This window comes from Acomys russatus, chromosome 1 (genome assembly GCF_903995435.1).
Source record: "Acomys russatus chromosome 1, mAcoRus1.1, whole genome shotgun sequence".
Taxonomy (NCBI): Eukaryota; Metazoa; Chordata; class Mammalia; order Rodentia; family Muridae; genus Acomys; species Acomys russatus.
In genome coordinates this window covers 97,528,971-97,551,700 of record NC_067137.1, presented here as the reverse complement: position 1 = coordinate 97,551,700, position 22,730 = coordinate 97,528,971, and the positions used below count along the sequence as shown (strand labels likewise).

Genomic DNA, 22,730 nt, shown 5'->3' with positions numbered 1-22,730 from the left:
CCTTCACTAAAATGACAGGAAGAAATTAAAGAGGTCCGTCAAACCATGAAGAGCTAGCCCATAATAGCAGATGTCAGAATACATAGCCTAAGAACAAGAAAGTTAAAGGGATATAAATAGGAAAAGGAGTCAAACTACTCCTATTTGTGGGTGACTTTATACATAAGAGATCCCAAAATTCCTACCAAAAAACTTTCTAGAAACGAACAGTTTCAGCAAAATGGCAGAATACAGAATCAACTTAGAAAAAAATCAATGGCCTTTCTACACACTAACAACAAACACAAAAGAGAAAGAGAAGGATGGTGGGTAAATTGCCATCCACAATAGCCTCAAGGAAAATAAAATATCAAGGAAGAAACTTAACCAAGCAGGTGGAGGACATCTACAATGAGAACTTTAAATCTCTGAAGAAAGATATTGAAAAGGACACAAGAAAATTGAAAGATAGCCCATGGTTGGTAGAATTAATGTTATGAAAATGGCCATTCTACAAAAGCTACTTATAGATTCAATGCCATCCCAATCAAAATCCCCATCTCCCTCTTCACAAAAAAAAAAGAAAAAGAAAAAAGAAACTATACAAAAATTCATTTGGACCCACAAAAGACCCTAGAGAGCCAAAGCAAACCAGAGTAAAACAAACAATGCCAAAGGGTCTACCATTCCAAATGTCAAGATCAATGGAACAAAACAGAAGACCTAAACATGAGTGCATATAACTACAGCCATCTAATATTTGACAAAGACGCCAAAACATACACTGGAGAAAAGACAGCATCTCCAACAAATAGTCCTGGGATAAGGGATGTCCACATGGAGAAGAAAGAAATTACACCTGTTTATAGCACCTTGCACAAATCACACTCCAGATGGACCTAAGACCACAGTGCAAAATGTGAAACAGGGAAACTGCTAGAAGAAAACACAGGCAGTTCCCTACATGATGCAGCGGTAAAAAGGACTTTATGAATAGGCCTCCTATTGCCCACGGATGACAAGGGCAACAGTTGACAAGTGAGAGCTCATAAAACTAAATGCTTCTGACATTTATAACATGAAACAGAGCAAAATAAAGTTTTCAAAGCTTTAGAGTGTCCGCGCATGTGCGTGCGTGCGTGCGTGTGTGTGTGTGCGTGTGTTTATAGCTGTTATGTGTGTGTTAATGCCATCATCAGAGACCAGAAAAGGGAGTCAGATGCCCTGGAACTGGAGTTACAGGTTGTTGCGAGCCACCTGATGTGGGTGCTAGGAACTGAACTCGGGTCCTTAGCAAGAACTCTTAACCACTGAGCCATCTCTCCAAGCCACAAAATGAAGTTTTACAATGGATTTTGCTCTAAACCCCCCAGTTTCTTCCCTCAAAGGAAGTAACTGGAGAGGACCTTTCATTTTGTGGGAACCAACATGCCCGGGAACCTTTTTGTCTGTTCCCAGCTGTTGCTTAACCAGTTTCCAAGTTCAGGACCTTTATTTTGGCCCTGCATCCTTTTGAATTTCAGAGATGGCTGGCCAACTACATGACAGCATCTATTTCCCTCCGCAACAGTTATAAACAACTGCCACCCACTGGGCAGAGAAAGGGTACCACCTCCTGGAGAGGTTCATCTCTAGTGCTAATACACCTCCCAGGCCTTTGGCCAGAGGCCTTGGAAATCAACAAGCCACTAAATCATGGGACCCGGCCTCTATTCCCCAGCTCAATTGACAAAGGTACTTTTGTCCCCACAGTCAAGTTTGGATGGATATCTATGTAAATATTGTACTGAATTTGCCATTTAAAAAAAAAAATCACTTGGAAAGAAAGAGAGTGAGATGGTGAGTATTTAGGAGACTGAGAATCAACAGTGTATACCATCAGACTTAGGTGGGGAGTCATTAGACTTCATTGCTCCTCCCCCCAACCTTGACCCCAGCTTCCTTCAGATATGTTCAGCTGTGAGAAAAAAAACAGTGGAATTAAAGTCATTCTGTGGTGCTAGAAATAGAGCAATAGAAGTTGTGTCTAAAAGGCAAGGTGTAATTAGGGGGTTATATAATTTGACCCTTAATAACATAAAAGTCTGTAGTTCGGCTTTCACACACTCTGCACCCTTTTTTAAAAGTATATTGTAGAAGAAAAGGCAGCAGAAACTCTGGTCCACAGCACAGGTCACACAGTAAGTATTTAGGCCCTGTCTCCATAGCATAGATGTGGTGGGGGAAACAACAGAATGGCATGAATTAGGAAGGCCCTACAGGCAGCACCACGTGTGATGAGAACATAGTCAAATCCTAGATCCTATGTCTGAACACTTCATGACTTTAGAAGAATCTGAAAAAAATCCACCTGGTCTTTGTTTTTCATCTGCAAAATGGGGATGATACTAACAACGCCTGCTAATCTGCCTCTCAAACCTGGCCTGAGGCCACCTGAGATGCAGGGATGGAGACTGATGTTGACCAAATGGGTGCACACTTGAGTGGCCAAACACTTCACATGTGCCTCCTCTAATTCCATGAGGAATGCATTGCTATCTGCAGCCTGCTAACAAGCATGCTTATAGAAATACAGTTTCCAGTGACTCCTGGATTTTTTATGTAATATTTTATAAATGTGGAAAGCACCACCCCTGTGTGATAGCTCACAGCTGCACTTGGAAGGAGAGGCAGGAGAGTCGCTGTAAGTTTGAGGTCAGTCTGGGCTATGTAGCAGCCAAACAAAAGAGTTCTAAGGCAATTAAAATGTATCAAGACATTTGCCAACAAGCTTAATGACCTGTGTTTGATCCCAGGATCTATACCATGGAGAGGGGGTGCCAGTTCCTGCACTTGGTCCTCCAGCTGCCACTCCAATATCCTATCATGCATATGCGCACAGGCACACACGTTACTTAAACAAATGTTTTAAAGTGTTATGTAAATGTAAGGACAGTTTTCATATAGGAAATCTGTAGACAGACAATGACTCAGACAGGAGAGACTTTTCCAAGCCCCTCTTCCCATTTCCTGTGCCTATTCCCCCAGGCACAGACTATCTCTGTGTGAAGTCCTAAAGCCTCTCTCAGAAAGTTCCAACATACCTTGTCTATATATTTCTGTAAAGCAAAGAACATCATGGCGGCCCATCAGATCGCCAATGAGGTGCACCCTAAATGGAGCTTCAGAAACTATGAAAGGACATCTTGGACTACAGATGTTAGAAATCCCTCATAGAGGAATTTAGTCGGCTGACCACTAGAGAGAATCCAGGAAGGTAAACATTGCCACTGTTCCCACAGCATCCCAAACACTTGTCCATCAGTGATGGAATCATTGTTGAGCCAAGTGTAGAATTCTGCCTTGCTATTCTGTGCCTTCCCATCTACCCCTTAGAGCCCCTGAATTCTATTTTCGGACTATAGGAGTCTTCATCCATCTCTACCTACTTGTCCTAAGGTATTTTATACCCACTCACTTGGAGCAACCTAAATACTCCTAGGTATGTGCTCTTCCACACAAATGCCAGAACAAAATCCATAGTATTTGGCGTACGGTCTAGCAGAGAATCGATTGGCACGGGATGAGTTACTCCTTGAACAAACTTGAATTGAATACTGTCACTGTGCTGGGCACTCTCCTTAGGTCCGGTAAGCAAGATAGATTAAAAATGAGGAATAGATGAGAGAGTGGTGTGAACTGAATCCACTTGCAGTAATGAAGATCAAGAAGAAAGTTCAGTAGGACTAGAGGTAAAGAGTGATGGGCAATGAAATAGGAAGAGGAGTTTGTCTTAGGTTGGTGAGGACAGGTGAGGGTGTGGCATGGGAGCCGAGACCAGGTTGAAATGAAGACACGCATGCATCTGGGAGAAATATTTTCCAAGAAATGGCTGGTATGGAGGCCTTGAAGTAGGACCAACCTTACATTTCTGAGCCAGACGAGAAGGCCCTGGGAGCCAGAGAAGAGTGAAATGGGGAAAGGATGGCAGACAATGAGGTTGGAAAGAAGCCCAGGAGGTGCCTGTGGGGCCTGAGGCTGTGAAAAGATTAGGGATGAAAATCTTCAAAGGCCAAATAAATAAATAAATAAATAAATGAGAGAGAGAGAGAGAGGAGATAGAAAATCTTCAAAGCTTTCCATCAAGAAATAGATGATCTGTCTTGTTTTAGAAGATAATTCTTCCTTATAACTACTGTTAATATAGCTTACATATATATGTATATATCCATATGACACAATCAAAATGTGCAGCTTACCTATATTCTATTGTTTAGATCAATTATTACATAATTTTTCAAAATTTATCCAAGTTTGAGCGTGTCCAGAATTCACAAAACAGAATACCTAACTAGCCATAAAGAGCATTTCTGTTGAGAGACTTCATGGGACAGGGAAATCATTTAGACACAAGATAGATGAGTTAGAGTTACCATATACCCTGAAAACAGAACAAGGGACGGACACAGAATAATCGTCTGAAAATCAGGGATAGCACTGCAGTGGTTTGAATGAGTTTGGCCTCCATAGGCTCATATATTTCAATGGTTATGTGCGGCCTTTAAAGTTCTCTCTCCTCCCTCTCAGGTTGTAGATCAGGTTGTGACACTCAGCTCCTTCTTCAGCACCATGCCTGCCTGCACACTGCCATGCTCCCCACCATGATGATAATGGACTCCAACCCTCTGAAACTATAAGCAAGGCCACTGATTAAATGCTTTCTTCTATAAGTTGCCTTGGCCATGGCTTCTCTTGGAAAAGTCAGGAATTTGTCACATTATCTTCTGCTTTATTTTGGGGAGGCTATATTGGTGATGTAGTCAAAAATATTTAAATGTATATTCAGTGCTTGAAGGAAAGATTAAAATGTGTATTTAATGCCTTCAATATTTAACATATATAAATATCATTCCAAGGTAAATTTTACTGATGTGTTTATTTTTTATTTTAGGTATACAGGTGTTTTTCCTGTGCACTGTGCGCATGTGTGCCCATGAAGACCAGAAAAGGTCATTGAACCTTCTAGAACTAGAGTGCCAGAGGACTGTGAGCTGCCCTGTGGGTCCTGGGAATGGAACAGTGGTCCTCTGCAAAAACAACAAATACTCTTAACATCTGAACCATCTCTCCACCCCACCCCATGATAATTTTTAATTGCGATAAAACATACATGACATCTAACCGTTTAAGAGTACAGTCCAATGACATTCAGGTCATTCACACTCCTACGCAACCATCACATTTATCTACAAATTTTCATCACTTGCAAAATGGAAATTCTGTACCTATTAAACTATAACTTCCCGTTTTCCTTTTACCCCCCTTCCCTAGCATCCTATTTTCTGCCTCCATGATTTTTCTACTCTAGTACCGCAACTGAATGGAACCATACAGCACTCTTCCTCATGAGATAGCGTATTTCACTTAGCACCATGTCTTTAAGACTCGCCTGCATCAATGCATCAGAATTCCCTTCCTTTGTTTGATTAAGAACACTTTTATTGATCTTCAACAACCCTACATCTGACAAATGTCTAATATCCAAAATATATAAAGAACTCAAGAAATTAAACACCACCAAACCAAATAACCCAATTGAGAAATGGGGCTTGGAACTAAACAGAGAATTCTCAACAGAGGAATATCAAATGGCTGAGAAACACTTAAGGAAATGCTCACCCTCCTTAGTCATCAGGGAAATGCAAATCAAAACAACTCTGAGATTCCATCTTATACCCATCAGAATGCTGAGATCAAAAATTCAAGTGACATCGCATGCTGGCGAGGATGGGGGGAGAGAGGAACACTCCTTCATTGCTGGTGGGAATGCAAACTAGTACAGCCACTTTGGAAATCTATCTGGTGCTATCTCAGAAAAATGGGAATAGGGCTTCCTCAAGACCCAGCTATTCCACTCCTTGGAATATACCCAGAAGATGCTCCAGCACACAACAAGAAAATTTACTCAACCATGTTCACAACAGCGTTATTCATAATAGCCAGAACATGGAAACAGCCTAAGTGTCCCTCAGTAGAAGAATGGATAAAGAAACTGTGGTACATATACACTATGGAATACTACTCAGCTACTAAAAACAAGAAATTCCCGAAATTTGTGGATAAATGGATTGAGCTAGAAATGATCATAATGAGTGAGTTAACCCAGAAGCAGAAAGACTCAAATGGTATATACTCACTTATATCTACATACTAGCCCAAGGGGCATGTCCCACGAAAGCCTTCACTTACCAGGAAACTGGGACAGAGGGGAGGACATCCTATTGGGACTCTAAATGAGAGAAGCATGGGAGAATAGCAAAGTAGAAGGATACAGAGGGTCCTAGAAACCTACAAGTAGAACATTATGATAGGCAGATTTGGGCCCAGGGGTCCCACACAAACTAAGGCACCAGCCAAGGACAATACAGGCGGTAAACTTTAAACCCCTATCCAGATCTAGCCAATGGTCAGAACATTCTCCACAGTTGAGTGAAGAGTGGGATATGACTTTCTCACGTACTCTGGTGCCTCACATTTGACCATGTCCCCTGGAGGGGGAGACCTGGTGGCACTCAGAGGAAGGACAGCAAGTAGCCAAGAAGAGACTTGATACCCTATGAGCATATACAGGGGGAGGTAATCCCCCTCAGGAACAGTCATAGGGGAGGGGAATAATGGGAAAATGGGAGGGAGGGAAGAATGGGAGGATACAAGGGATGGGATAAACATTGAGATGTAACAAGAATAAATTAATAAAAGAATTTTAAAAAGAACACTTTTATTTTATACATTATATATTTTTTGTTCATTCATTGGTCAATGGATATCTGGGTCACTTCTACTTCTAGCTATTGTTTAAAAAAAACACAGCAGTAAATATCAGTGAATGTATACTATCTGTTCATGTCCCTGATCTCAAATATTTGGTATATATTCAGAAATGAGATTATTATTGTAATACATGGCAATCCCATTTTTACTGCTTTTTAGGATGCCTTACTGTTTCCCATAGTCACTGAACTGTTGGGATGCACTGTGTGAAGGTATGTCTCTCTCCTTCCTTGCCTACTAAAGGCATTCTTGATTGGCTTTAATAAAAAGCTGACAGCCAATAGATGAATAGGAAGAAAGGGATTCTGGTAAAAAAAAAAAAAAAAAAAAAAAAAAAAAAAAGAACAGGGTCTTTTGCCAGGAAAAGCTACAGACATGACTACAGGCCTGGAAATAATACCTAGCCACGTGATGGGGCAGGGCTTGGGGGTCAGGCTAACTTAGGTGAGGTAGATGAGAGTCTACCCAGCTAAGGCCTAAGCTTTAAAATATTAAAAGGTCTTGGTGTCTTTCTTTTTATGCCTGGTGGGTCACCAGGGTCTTACAACATTGAACCATTTTACATCTTTACCAGCAGTGCACAAAGGCTTCAGTTTCTCCACATTCTTAATAACACATGCTGTTTTCTAGGGCAGGAGTTAATAGTAGCCGTAATAATTGTGAGTTACTATTTCCTTATGGGTTTAATACTGTTTCCGCATAGTTCATGATGCTAGGCATCTTTTCATTTGTAAATCTTTGTAGAGATATCTATTTGTGTCCTTTGCACATTTTTTCTTTTCTTTTCTTTTTTTAAAGTTAGGTTTCTTTTTCATTTATTCCCTTTACATCCTGATTGGAGGCCCCTCCGTTGTCTCATCCCAGTCCTGCCCACCTTCCATCTTCCCCTGCCCACCACTTCCCTAGTCCTGAGAAAGGGGAGCCCTCCTCCCGTACCATCTGACCCCAGCCTATCCAATCTCATCAGGACTCCCTGCATCCTCTTCCTCTATGGGCTGCCATGGCTGCCCCACCAGGGGGAAGTGATCGGTGAGTGGGCAACGGGGTTTTCCTTAGATCTTAGTTGTTGCTGAGTTGTATAAACTGTTTGTATTCTGGGTATTAACCTCTTTCCAGACACGTGGCTTCCTACACTTCTCCATTCCATGTTTCTCTTTCTCACCATGTCGTCAGTGCCCTTTGAGACTATCACTTTGTCTATTTTTTCCTTTGGTTGTCTGTGTTTTGGGGTAACCTGTATTCTTTTCACTCGTCTTCCTGCTGTTCTGAAAGTTGACTATGATTAATGAGGTGTGAGAACTGAGAGGAGGTGACTATGACACAAAGGAGGTTCAGGGAATGGAAGCTGAAGTGGTTCATGGTAGAAATGGTGAACTTTGATAGATAAATATATTTTAGGTGAGTTTCAGAAACATATTCTAAATATAAACTGAGTAGCATAAGCCTGGGTGGCTGGGTACGACATGCAAAGAAAATAAAAGAACAAAGAATATGGCTTCTACTTTTGTGACCTAAATTATTAAGTGGATGAAAACTCCATCATGAAATGGCAACAGCTAGGGGGAGAGACAGACTTTTAGAATAGAGTTGCCTGATGGGTAGTTGAATATATTAGTCTAGAATTAAGAGTAAAGTTCCATGTTCTGGGAATACATTGGAATTCCCTAGTTGTCTATTATAACAATGCTGTAAGAAAACCACAAAACCTTAACTGCTCCTGCAGTAGATTAGGTTGCATTCACAACTGTGTTCATCTTTACTAGACTCACTCATGTATCTAGAAGTCAACATACTGTCTCATTGTGGACACCAGCCTCAGCTACCTGCTTTATATGAATCACATCCTGGTCCATAGAGGTCTTTGTGGTCATAGACAAAGTATAAAAGAGGAATTCCAAACCTAATACCCCAAGTTTCAAGCCTCTCCTTGTATTGTAGTTTGCTGATATCCTATTGCTTAATGCAAGTCGTCTGGCCATGCCTACAGGCAGAATGGGGAAACAGTGCAAAGCAGCAGGGCAATGAGCCAGAGCCAAGGAGAGGCGAGAGACTGGGCATGACTACAGATGCCGCATCACAATTGTGTAGAGAGTGGATTTAATGCCTTGGGTCTAGAGAAGAAATAGATGAAGGAAGGAAAGGCACCATTTGTCTTCACCAAGAATCAGTGAGAACACCCCCTAAGGCTCAGCTCTACTAACCTATATCTCTCATCTGGACTACTTACATCTTTCACTGAAGGAATGGAATCAGTGAGGTCTTGCAAGAAGCTGAGAGGTAACCATATTTTATCTGTCCTAGTGGGGACAGTTGCCAAACAGTTCTCAGATACAAACCTGGCAGAACTTGGTGGAAGCGTGACTATAGGCAACAAACCAAAAGACTCCTAAAATTGGGGGTAAACGATAAAGAGGCCATTACTAGGACAGAGAAGACTGGGGAAGAAGCAGGTTTGTGTGGACACCACATCAGTAGACATCCACTGTCTAGATAATGTGAAACATTCTGTGCCATCCCCAACTACCACTGTCTTAGTCAAAATCTTCATCTTTCACCTAGACCAAGTCACTGGGTCTCATTTCATTAGCTCATCGTCCACACATTCACTAGTGGGTGGAGGGATGCTTATACTCCACATTTTTTCTATTCCTCCTCAAAAATTTTATACAACTCTAATACACAGATTAGTTTGATATCAACTGAGCCCAGAAACCAAAGACTAGTGATGAAATAAGTCAGTGTCTCTCAACCTTCCTTGTGCTGTGACCCTTTAACACAGTTCCTCGTGCTGTGGCGACCTCCAACCATAAAATGACTCTTGTTGCTACTTCCTAACTGTAACTCTGCTACTGTCAATAGTCACAATGTAAGTATCTGATATGCACCCCAAAGGGATCATGACCCATAGTTTGAAAACCACTGGAATAAGCAGGAATTAACATGTAATACGTGTGACAGCTTTCTGTTCAAAGAAAGGGCACCTGAACCTGACCAGGCCCTCCCTCTCATCTGGTTTGTAGGATGTGAGGGGGGTATCAGAGCCTCTAAGGAGCATCATAAAGTTTCAGGCAACCCAACCAGGACTTATGGAGTTCTTAAGCATGCCCCAGTTTCCTAATAAAAAGTTTGGACAAGTGAGGGTGATGGGGGAAGGTGTGAACTAATATAGATCAAGAGAGAATCCGGAGCCAAGTCATTCACACACTGTCTATGAATTGTGTTTGGACTATGATTCAGACAACTTCTATAAAAGGAAAAAAACAGGAAAAGTTAAACATAGAATTCTGAATGATATCAGGGACTTTTGTAGATTTTGTTAGATGTAGAAATGACATGGATCATACATTTTTTTTTTCCAGAAGAAATTGTCTTGACAGGAAAGCAGTAGTAAAACTGTGCAGGGCCAAGGAGACCAGTGGTGGGGAGGTTAGAAAAGCGTGGAGATGAACGGAGGGGACTTGCTCATTATACAGTGTTTACTCAAAGAAGAACCTTAAAATGTCACAAGCAGCTGGTCTATTCTGTTGGTTTTAAGAAATTACATTGACAGGGTCCGACTCAAACTAAGGCACCAGCCAAGGACAATGCAGGCGATAAACTTTAAAGCCCTACCCAGATCTAGCCAGTGGTCAGAACATTCTCCACAGTTGAGTGGAGAGTGGGATATGACTTTCTCACGTACTCTGGTGCCTCACATTTGACCATGTCCCCTGGAGGGGGAGACCTGGTGGCACTCAGAGGAAGGACAACAGGTTACCAAGAAGAGACTTGATACCCTATGAGCATATACAGGGGGAGGTAATCCCCCTCAGGAACAGTCATAGGGGAGGGGAATAAGGGGAACATGGGAGGGAGGGACGAATGGGAGGATACAAGGGATGGGATAACCATTGAGATGTAACAAGAATAAATTAATAAAAAAAAAAAAGAAATTACATTGAAGTTTTTGCATTTTGTATTTGCTTTAAAATAAAAATGGAAAAAAATTGTTATTAAAGGTGAGATAAATCCATGTGCAAGCAAGCATTGTTGGCCTTCTCTTCTTTTTAATTATTTTCTCTTTTATTCTCATGATGGAGTGTAACCCATGAAAACTCATGATTAGCCAATAAAATATATTAACAATCTTAGTAGCACATGTCTTAACAAGACGTTAATTATAATGTATATATATTTCTAATCTTACAAATACTCAACAAACTCATGACTGATACCATGTGATCCCTGATAATACAAAAGAAAAGCATTTGTTTTGTATTGCTAAGGCATAGGTTTTATTGGAATACCCCTTTCCTGAATACCTCCTCAGTTCTTTTGTCTCTCTCCAAATCTCTTACGTTCGTCAGATTTCCACTAGTATAACGGAATGCCCAAGATAATCAACCTTAAAAGAGGTAAAGTTCATTTTGTCTCACAGTTGACGTCATTACTTTGGGGCCTATGGGAGGACAGTAGATTGTGGGTGGAGTACAAGGCACAGGAAGCTGCTCATCTCATGGCAGCCAGAAAGTAAATGCATGGGAAAAGGGAGGGGCCAGCATCCAACCCCTCTCCCGTGGGTATGTCCCATCCTACTGGAAAATCTTCAACTATGTCACAACTCTCATGTCTCCACTATTTAGTTCTGCCACAAACTAAGGACCAAGGTTTTCACACCTGGGTCTTGAAGGTGCCTATAAAAACCAGAGTACCTTTTCTCATAATGTTCCCTCTGTCCAGCACCCCTTCCCTGCTCCACTTCCTAGCAATCCCCTCCAATGTCTCTCAAATGCCAGCTCCTTTAGGAACTTTTCCCTGACCCTCCCTATCTTCTGTCATTCTTAGCCCCTATCTCCAATCCTAAGCAAAGTCAGGTGCTTCCTGTCACTCAGCGTCAGGCAGGTTGCCTAGATTCTGTGTCTTGTGGGCTGCTCTAGGCACTGTTTGCCTCTGGACAAGAACAGATGGACCTCAAAGTCAAAGGTCCCAAGGTCCTGTTTCTGAATCAGGGGCAGTTTAGAGCGTTCACGGTGGGGCCCAGGGTGGGGTGCTAAGCCAGGTTCCCAGTCTCTCCAGGGGAGGTGGAAAATGAGTTTCCCATGGAGCGTTAGAGTTTAGCTCTTTCAGAATGAGATGGCTGGTATCAGGAGCCAGTGGAGACTCCACAAGGCCGTGATGATACCGGAAGTGTCACAGCTCCTTGTTTGAGCTGCTGTGCTAAAGCACAGCAGAGGAAGCAAGCGGATGTCTAAAACCTGCTGCCAGGCAGGTCGTCTGGGACATGTGCTTCATTGGGGGTCAACACTGAGCTAGAGGCAATGGTGGAGCAAGCAGTTCCACCATTGCTGCCTGACCACTAGGCATCCAGTGGTGGGTCACTGCCCACACACACACAAACACACGTAATAAATGGAGTCTCAGATGGTCATGGTGGAGGAATGGCAAGCAAGAGAGAGCCCAAGTAAGCCAGACCTTATTTCTAAACACCTTGGACAGTGGGGAGGGGTTTGTGGCTGAATGTGGCTGATTCACTAGGGTTAAGTGATCCCATCACAAGAAGGGGAAAACACAGTACTTAATCATCCTATAGTTGAGGGAATGACTTCTAGGTACAATTAGAGGTCATTTGCTGGATGCCAGGATCTCCTCGGCCGAGGGTGGGATACTTCCAGGAATTCCCTGGGCTTGTTGAACAAGTTCCTTATCAGGAAAGAATTAGGCCTGTAATTTCCCTTGAGGGCTCTGTGACACTCCTTACAAGATCTGGGGTTACCAGATCAGGTGGAGTGGGAACCCCACTGAGAAAGGGGAGTCCACCTTCACAGAGCAAGTGCAAAATGGTTATCCTGAGAAGTCAGACTTCTGCCTTATCCAGCTGAGTCCCACAGTGTCCCTCCTCTGTGCTTCCATGGCTCCATGCAGAGTGCAGAGGCTTCATCATACTGTGCGTTGGACACACTGGCGACCTGGCCTATGATGTGTTTTCTTCATTATGTGAACCATCCAGTTCTAGAGCATAAGTGCTCAATAAATTGTTTTAAATTTTTCATGTAAGGAAGAAGGGATGAAAAGCAAAAAATAAAAAATAAAATGAGGATGAGAAGAAGAAAGGGAAGAGAAAAAAAGCACCTCTCTTCTAATCCCTTTGTTCAAACCCTAACCCTATGTTGTCAGACAGCCCAGGGCACTTGCTCCTCACTGGTGGCATCAAGCACAGCAAGGAACCCACTGTCCACCCAGCTCATGTTCCACCAGGGACAGACGGTCTCTATGTACACGTAAGCTTCCTGCATCTGTCCCTCTTCCAGTCTGCACATCAGTAGCAATTCAATAGATAGAACTCAACTCCAAGTTTCTATAGAGCTTCGCTTTTCTGGACCCCAAGCTGGTAGAACACAAAAGAGAACGTGCCAGGCCCCAGGGCCACCTTTCCTGGCTTATTCCTGAGAACTCCACTTTGGAAAGACCTCTGCTAGGGTGCTTTGGTGCCTTGCAGGATCCAAGGCCCTGATGGAAGTAGGAAATGTGATTATGATCACTCTCCACAGTGATTACTGGCTCAGGCATTCTAATAGCTCTTACCAAAAATTACCCCTCCATCCTGATGAAGAGGGAAACAGCAGTCACAGGTCAGTGCCAACTCCAGGAGCACGTGCCTGCAGGGTTAACTCTCGAGAGCCCACAGTATCTGATCCGGGCCTATAACAGGTTGCAAAAGCGCCAAGCCTCCCGCCCCAGCAGATGTCTCACAACACTCCCTGGAGAGATGGACTAGGCAGCGGCTGTGGGTGCCCTGTCTAAATCCATTGTTCGCAACCAGTTCTGTGGCCACAGGCAAGATTCCGTTTTCGCTTAAAATATGATTGTGTGAATCTCCCCGACACACCCCATCACTGTCCCAGGATCTAAACCCACCCTCTATGCTGTTAGACTGTGATCTCAAGAGAGAAACCCCTGCATTTTGCCTTATGGGATAAACATGAAATTAATCTGATACACAGAGGATGTGGATGGGTGTACATTCAAAGTAGAGGAGTTTTGCCTGTGTCATAGGGCAAGGGAATAAACCTCTAACTGTCCTAAATACATTTTAAAATACAAAGTGAGCACATAAATCATCCTGGCCATACACAGTACTCAACCTGCTTCCTGACTGGCATGTACTGCTGGTATTCTACCTGAATCCTGACCTAATGGAGACCATAGAGAAGTAGTTGAGATCAGGCCTCCAGAAGCAGGTATGCCACTTGAGACCAAATGCTGACTCTACACCCATCCACCACAGCAGCTATGAGTCATGTGAGATGGTGTCTCCAAGTATAGTTAATCATTCATTAGTTCTCCCTTCTAACTTCCCTCATGAATCGTTAGTGAAATTACAGGATGCATAAACCACCAAGTGCCCCGGTATATGGTTGCCATTGCTGTGCTTACCCCTAAGGGGTGGTTCCTGTGATCAGTCCAGAGGAGCAATAAAAGCTGAGTCACAAAGTGACAGCATTGACTCAAATATCTTGCCAGTGCCTGGTTAACACATAAGATCCTCATGATGTTGCTGTTTCCCTTGTATAGGTGGTAAAACTGAGACATCAGAATGTTAAGCATCTTGTTCAAGGTCACACAGATGAATGGCAGAAAGGGGGCTTGAGTTCCAGCTGCCCAGCTCTCACTCCCACACCATGGAATCTAGAATTTACTACCACTTTACACCTTCAGTCATATTGACACTCATCTCATTGGTGGGAACTTGGTGGGAACAAGTTCACTAGGCAACAGATAGACACTGTCTGGGGCTGGGTTCCAGGAAGTCAGGCTACCTTGGCGCCCTTCTGATCGCCTTTATTAGATATTTATTTCATCAAGTGCCTTCAGAACCTGCAGAGATCATCATCACACGCTGGACCTTCATCTTATCTGTTTCTTTCCTGGCCTTCTCCCTCTGGCCTTCATGACTACCCAACAAAGCCTCAGTCCCCTCAAGAAGCCCTTCCAAGCAATTAGATGTCAACACTCTGAGTTTTTCCAATGGCCTGGCAAAAATCTCATAAGTTTTGTCAAGGTCGTTGGTGTTTCTGCCATACTCCCTCTCAACCACAAGTCATCCTAATAATGGAGTTAGTATCTCATTTCACTCAACATGGCCTCCTAATTCAGAATACCTCAGCATATCGCAGGTGGTCAATGAATGTCATTGACAGTCCCTAGGAGATGGATTTACCAACACTGTATTGACACTTCTCTTGTTGTACCATCAAGTCCAATATCTTTAAAACAAGTCTTAATAAAAAAAAAAAACTACAATAAAATCTCTCTGTATTCTTAGCCAATTAAAAGAAAGACTCACAATAGACTCTTCAAGTAGAAAAGAAAGAGAAGAAGGAAGACATATGCTACAATATGTCAAAATGCTGAAACAAATGATTTATCCTAAAATAAATCAAGGGGCTGGATAGTTGGGCCAGCAGTTAAGAGCATTTGTTGATCTTACAGAGGATCCAAGTTCAATTCCCAGTACCCAGTTGTGGTAGCCCACAACTATCTGTAAGTCATAGTGGATCCAATGCCTTCCTCTGACCTGTGAAGGCACCAGACACCAGTACACATACATTATTTGCAGGCAAACACATAAAATAAAAATATAAATATCATTTTAAAAAAGAAAAGAAAATCACCCATATAAATAAGGAAGGACTAATACATGCTGTTACTAGGATAAACTTCATGCTATGTAAAAGAAGTCAGACATAAAAGATCAACATACTGGATGATTCTTCTCAAATAAGTGTGTGTGTGTGTGTGTGTGTGTGTGTGTGTGTGTGTGGTGTGTTCATGACAAACCTCTGTATTTATATGTTTGTGCATGAAGGTCAGAGCATATGTGTAGAGGTCAAAGGATAGCCTCATTGTCAAGTCCTCTGGTTACTATTTGTTTGAGGCAGGATCTCTCTGTGCATGGAACCCTCTCTAAATTAATCACATTAGAGGCAAGCCTAACCAAATACAATAACAAGTGGAATTATCCCTTGTATCTTATCAGATCCTAGGGCAGTGGTTCTCAACCTTCCTAATGCTGCAACCCTTTAATACAGTTCCTCATGTGGTGGTGACCCCTAACCATAGAATTATTTTCCTTGCTACATCATAACTGTAATTTTGCTACTGTTATAAATTGTAATGTAAATATCTGACATGCAGGAGATCTGACATAAGACCCTTGTGAAAGGTCGTTCGATGCCCAAAGGGGTCATGACCCACAGTTTGAGAACTGCTGTTCTAGGGGATTCTCCTGTCCCCTCCTATAATCTAGCTGTAGTGGTCCTGTGATGACAGATGCTCACCAGTAAGTCTGGTTTTTACTTAGGTTGCATAGGTCTGAACTTGCATCATCAGGCTTGCTCAGCAAGCACTTTTACCCACTGAACCATCTTTTCAACCCCAATTCCTTTTATATAAAATAGCCAGAATAGACAAATACATTGAGACAGAAATCGTATTAGTGTGTGCTGGAAGCCAGTGGTGAGGTAGGAAATGAGGAAGGATTGTTTAAAGGAAACTGTAGACCGCCAGGTAAAATGGCAGAATAGAAGCTCTGTCTGCAGACAGATACAATTAAAATTAAAATCGATCTGATTGGTATAGGAGGAGGACTTAATGGAAACAGAAATAAATGGAGGTCAGAATTTCCCCCACAGACAAGGGACCAGGCCACTCTCATCACCTAGGCAGAACAAGCTGTTCCTGCCAACCAGCATCAACTAAAGCCACCAATGAAGTGTTCCCATGAGCAGGTGCTCTAAGAGCCAGAGAGAAAATGTTCAGACTGTGGGAAAGCAACCAAAGGCTGGATAACGCCAGCTGGATTGGTTAGGCACTGCAAAGAGAAGCCAAAAGTGTGTCTCAGAAACCTGAAGCTAAGACCAGAATACATTTGCCAAAATAAATAAGCACTGGCCCCTGCCATTATCTGGGTGAGCTACACAAGCCTGCTGGACATGTGCTGCCGCGGCCTCAGACCAAGAGGTAAATGGTAGGCCATCCTTCCACATCTCCTCAGAGCCTAACACATAAATCCCTGAGCACAGAAAGATCAGTTGTCTCCCCTCAATGCCAGACACAAGATTGTAGCTGGGACAGGGGTGCAAAACTGCGAAACAGCAGATTCTGGAACAAAATGGACTGAGTCACAACAAAACTTCTTGTTTAAAGGGACACACTGACTTAACTTGGTGGGAGTAATGAGCATGGCAACACACACACACACACACATGCATACACGCACACACACACACACATGCACACACACACATGCACACACACACGCACACACACACATGCACACACACACGCACACACACACACACATGCACACACACATGCGCACACACACACACACATGCACAGTAGCAAGTGATGTAAAAGACAGTCCGAGGAGATGGGGTAACTACATCATCCCATTGAGGAAGAAGAAAACAGAAACATATCTGAATCATAAAAAAGAATACATAACAATTGTAAATATGCACATGCTGAAACTAGATGCTCCCAAGTTCATAAAAACAAGCCAATAGATAGATGTGTCTCAATACAAAAACGTGGAAGACTCCAGATGCCAGCACTTTACTCTTCCCTTGAGATAGGTGCTCCAATACCCCCCCATCAGAGCTAAGTTATACCATGCATCAACTAGATCTAATAAATATCTATTCCCTCCAAGAAACAAGGAGTGTACATCCCTCTCAGTTGTTCATTGGTCCCTCTCTAAATTAACCACATTAGAAGCAAGCCTAAACAAACATAAAAACAAGTGGAATCATCCCTTGTATCTTATCAGATCACAGTGAAATAAAACTAGACAGCAACAGCAAGCAAAACTATAGGAATGCCTGGAAAATGAACAATACAGTTTGAATGGAGTGGGCCACTGAAGAAATCAAGGAGGAAACTGAAAAATCCTAGAATCAAATTAAACCAAAGAACAATCTACCAAAACCTGTATTAGTCTTCTGTTTCTGTGATAAAATTATGTGACCAAGGCAACTTTTGGAAGAAAGTCATTTGAGTCCATGACTGTTAAGAAGCATGTCAGTAAGTAGCAGGCATGGCAGCTGGAAGGGCAAGCTGACAGCTCACATCTTGAACCACAAACATGAAAGAGAAAGAGTAACTGGAAATGGTTCAAAATCTTTAAACTCTCAAAGCCCACCTCCAGGGCCATACATTCCAATGAGGCCACACCTCCTAAACCTCAACCTCCTCAAACACCACCATCGACTGGGGACCAAACGTTCAAATACATGAGCCTATGAGGGACATTCTCATTCAACCACCACAGAACTTCATAGAACAGTTCTATGAAAAAAGTTCATAGCTATAAGTTTTAAAAATAATAATAATTCAATAAGATCACAGATACATGAACTAGTGATACTCAAGAGCCTAGAGAAATAAGAAGCCAACAAACCCTAATTCAATAGAAGTCAAGAAAGAAAAATAATTAGGGCAGACACTAATGAAACATAGACAAAAGACATCCATGTAGAACTAGTCAAAGAATTAGTTTGAAAAGATTAACAAGACTGACCAACCCTTTAGCCAAACTACACAAAAAGAAGGGAGAGAAAGACCAAGTCAGTAAGACTGGAGATGAAAAAGGACTTGCAACAGCAAGCTGCAGTACACTCTAGAAACGCATTAGAGAATACTTTGAAAACTTATGTTCCAAAGAGGTGTAAAGTCTAGAAAAATTAAATATATATATTTGTATGTATGTATACATACATACATATATATAGTTAATTTATATTATATATTTATTTATATAATTTATATTTATTTAATTTATAATATATAGTTAATCTATATGACCTACTAAAATTAAATCAAGAAGATATAAACTCAAACAGACCCATAAAAAGCAAAGAAATTTAAGCAGTAATTTTTAAACCTCCCAAAAAGGAAAAGCTCAAAATGAGATGGATTCATTACTGAATTCTACCAAACACCAATATTTCACAAACTCTTTTACAAAATGCAAAGGGAAAGAACACAATGAAATGTACTCTACAAAGCCAGGATTATCCTGCTACCAAAACTGGGTAAGGACACAACAAAAGAAACTATAGGCCAATTCCCCTGTGAACCTAGGGGCAAGCATTCTCAATGAAATATTTGCAAACCAAATTCAAAAGATAGACTCGCAAAGCTTTCATTCAATAAGTAGACTAATGAATTGAATAGGCAGTTCTCAAAAGAAGAAAAACAAAGGGCCAATAAATATTTTTGGGAAAGTATTCAACATCCTTAGCCATCAGAGAAATGCAAATCAAGGCTGCTTTGATATTTCATCTCATCCCAGTTAGAAAGGCTAACGTCCTAAAAACAAATGACAACAAATGCTGGTAATGATGTGGGGATATAGGAACCCTTATTCGTAGCTGTGGGAGTGTAAGCTGTTTTAACCACTATGGAAATCAGTGTGGAGATTTCTCAAAGGGCTAAAAGCAGAACTGCCATATAATTCAGCTATACCACTCCCGGGCAGGTACCCAAAGACTCCGAGTCCTACCAAGAGATACTTGCACAACACCCATGTTTACCACAGCTCTGTTCCCTGTGGCTAGGAAATGCAACCAGCCTCGATGCCCATGAACAGACAAACAGTTTTTTAAATGCGGTACATATATACAGTGGTAGTTTATTCAGTAAATAAAACTGAAATTGTGACACTTCCAGGAAAATGGATAGAACTGGATAATATTATATAGAGTAAAGTAACCCAGATTCCAGAAGGCAAATACTGCATGTTTTCTCTTATGTGTGAATCCTAGATTTTAATTTTAATGTATATGTACATGTGTGCAGAGGGCATAGGTCATAAAACTAGTGATATGAGAGGCAGAGAGGAGGCCTTATGGAAAGACAAAAGTAATACATGTGACGTGAAAACGGAATAGAGGCTTCTAGAAGAGGAAGGCAACAAGCCATAGAGACAGTGAGACAGGAGAAGGGTGCTGAGGAAGAACATCAAAAAGCAGAGTGTGATAAAAATGTGGTAACGAGCGCAGAAAGAGCACTTGGGAGGCAGAGGCAGGTGGATCTCTGTGTGGCCAAGTCTAGCCCGGTCTACAAACGAAGTTCAATACAGCCAGGGCTACACAGTGAAATCCTGTCTCATAAAACAAAATGAGGAGGGGGAGGAAAGACAAAGAAAATGTCTTAATGAGAGCCACTAATTTTTAAAAGAAACTTAAATAAAGAATAAAGGGACTCTAGGTGTTCTTCAGAGGAGCAGAGAGGCTCTAAAATCAGAGAGGGAGTTGATTGAACCTTGTGTGTGTGTGTGTGTGTGTGTGTGTGTGTGTGTGTGTGTGTGTGTGTGTGTATTATATGGCTAGCATCTCAACTTTTACAAAAGTGATGGCAAGTATCACTGGCCCACCCTACAGAGTTGTCCGTGTTTCTGTGTGTTTGTTGGGCACAGAGAGCCAATCCTATGCCTCGCCATTGTCTCTGATAACCAGAGCTTATCTGGGGCCGTAAATACACAGCAAAACTTTTCGGGCCACTGTCCACACCCAGGAAGGCATTCTCAGGGACTCTCATATTAAAGGCAATCACCAAACCAAGCAAGAACAGTAAGTGTAGGGAAATAAACAGAGCCAGTGTCAAAGCATTCCTTGTCTGTTCTTAGTGTAAACTCTGCCTCAAAATCTATACACAACCTGCTTGTGAAGGGCTCCACATCTATGGGCCTGGCACTCTAAACAGGAGAAGTAGCTCTTTGCAAGATGTTTCAGAAGAATCTGTCCTCAACTTCCTCCCGTGGCACCTCTGTCACTAGATAATTACTAACACTTTGGAAAGTAATATAGAAGTACACGTCTGAGCAAGAAAAAAAGAAGACATTAAGGAAAATCAAGAGGAAAGTTGAGAACTATAGATGTGGTGTTCAGTCAGTAGAAAAATCCAGAGAACAGAGGAAAGTTGAGAACTATAGATGTGGTGTTCAGTCAGTAGAAAAATTCAGAGAACAGAGAAAAGAGCCAGCAAGCTGGGCATTTTAAATATCCAAAATATTTTCAGTAATGTTAATCTCAGAAACTTGTGGGACACGAAAACATGTGGCATTTGTGTTACCATTTAAAACTCACCTGAGGCTGGAAAACAGTTGAAGAAATATTAACTAGAAATTCCCCCAAAGGACAAATACACCTAAAAACTCAAGAAGCTCAGCAAATCCATAATAAAATAAATCCAAAGAAACCTATACTTAAGCATAGTCAAATACTAAAAAATTAAATGCAAACTGTGAGTCATAAATGCTACCAGAGGACAAAGCACACATTACAGGAAAGCAATGGATCATACAGCTGTGGATTTGGCACAGGTTTATTTGGTGTTTTCATTGGCATGACACTTGGGTAGTTGGTTGCATCATCCATATGCAGATCTTACTTTTTACATAATATTGCAATGTACATTACTGACATATACAATACACAAAAAAATAGTATCCTTTAGAACAGTTAGGCACAAGATATGCATAATGGACTTGCACAATGGAGCCAGGTTATGACTAATTAGGAACTCGCTGGCCTAGGTGTGTTTGGTGATGGTGCGCAGCAGTGACACAGCAGGCTCCCAGGATTGTTGAAGCCAGCACACAATTGGCAGTGTGTCTTGGAGACAGATGAGCAAGAGACAGAGTGTGGTCTCCATAGAAACCCTGTGGCAGCCTGGACAGTGAAGTGCTAGGACACGGGGAGACTTTAGAACTGCAGCTCTTTCTGGACCCCCCAGAGGGTATCAGCACTCTTCTTCAGGCAGACCTCCTCTTCAGGAGTCAAGGTCACCTTCACAACATCCGAGATTCCATTTTGTCCCAGGACACAAGGGACACTGAGGAAGATCTCATCCTTGATCCCATAGAGACCCTTAATCATGGTGGGGATGGGATGCACTGCCCTAAGATTCTTCATTAAGCTCTCAGCCACAGAGAGGCCAAGGGCCTAAGACATATAACCCATCAGTTTGATCACCTCATAGGCACTGTCAACGACCTGCTTGTGGACCTCCTTCCATTGCGCCTTGCCTGCATCAATGCCCTGTTCTGGGTTAAGATTCTTCGGGGAGAGACCAGCAACATTCACGCCACTCCTCATGGGTACGCTGGAGTATCCATGATCCCCTAGGACCCACCCATGACAGCTTAGCAGATGAACTACCAGCCTTTCGCCTATCGGGTAACAGAACAGAGCAGAATCCAAATTGCAACCACTTCCAATAACTGGGTTTTTGGGAAAACCACCTATTTTCCACTGGGTTGGAAACAATGAGCAGCTTGCAGTTTGGACTGTACTCCCCAACGTTGGGATGTTGAAGATGTTCAGGTTTCGCTGGACCAAATTGAGTCGGCTCTCTCCCTCTTGTTGATGGGCTCCCGCTGTGATGATGACCAGCTTAGAGTTTGCAGTCACAGTATATGTAGTCTTTGCTAGAGACAATGTTTGGTGTTCTGAGGAAAAGGTTGTCATGCTGGAGGTCCATCATGTCTCCCTTCAGTTTGCCTTCCATGACATCAGTAAGGGCAAGTTCATCTGCCAGGTCCTTCGTTAAGATACTGATGGCACAAGCCATGTCAACAGCACCAACAACAACTGTTATCTTGTTCTGGGGGATCTGTTCTTCCTTGAGAAGATTCCCAATCAGCTGGTCCTTGCACATTGCCATCTTGAACTTTGAACCTTTTAGGACTGCTAGTGCACAATGGTGGGCACAGAGCGTGCAACAGCTACACACCAACTTTCAACATTCAGAAAGCAAGCCATAGTTAACAGATTCCATACCGAGCAAAAATATTTTTCAGGAATTGAAGCAAAATAAAGCTCTCCAATAAAAGAGAAAGCATTGCTAGATCTGTTCTGAAAGAATTGCTGGCAGCGGGGGAGGAAGTCCCCCTCAGT

The 22,730-nt window shown here is 42.2% G+C and overlaps 1 pseudogene; it reads right to left on the bottom strand.

Annotated features, from left to right (window-relative positions):
- Positions 1 to 21,536: 21,536 nt before the first annotated feature.
- LOC127196502 (L-lactate dehydrogenase A chain-like) lies at positions 21,537 to 22,497 on the bottom strand (annotated as a pseudogene).
- Positions 22,498 to 22,730: the final 233 nt, after the last annotated feature.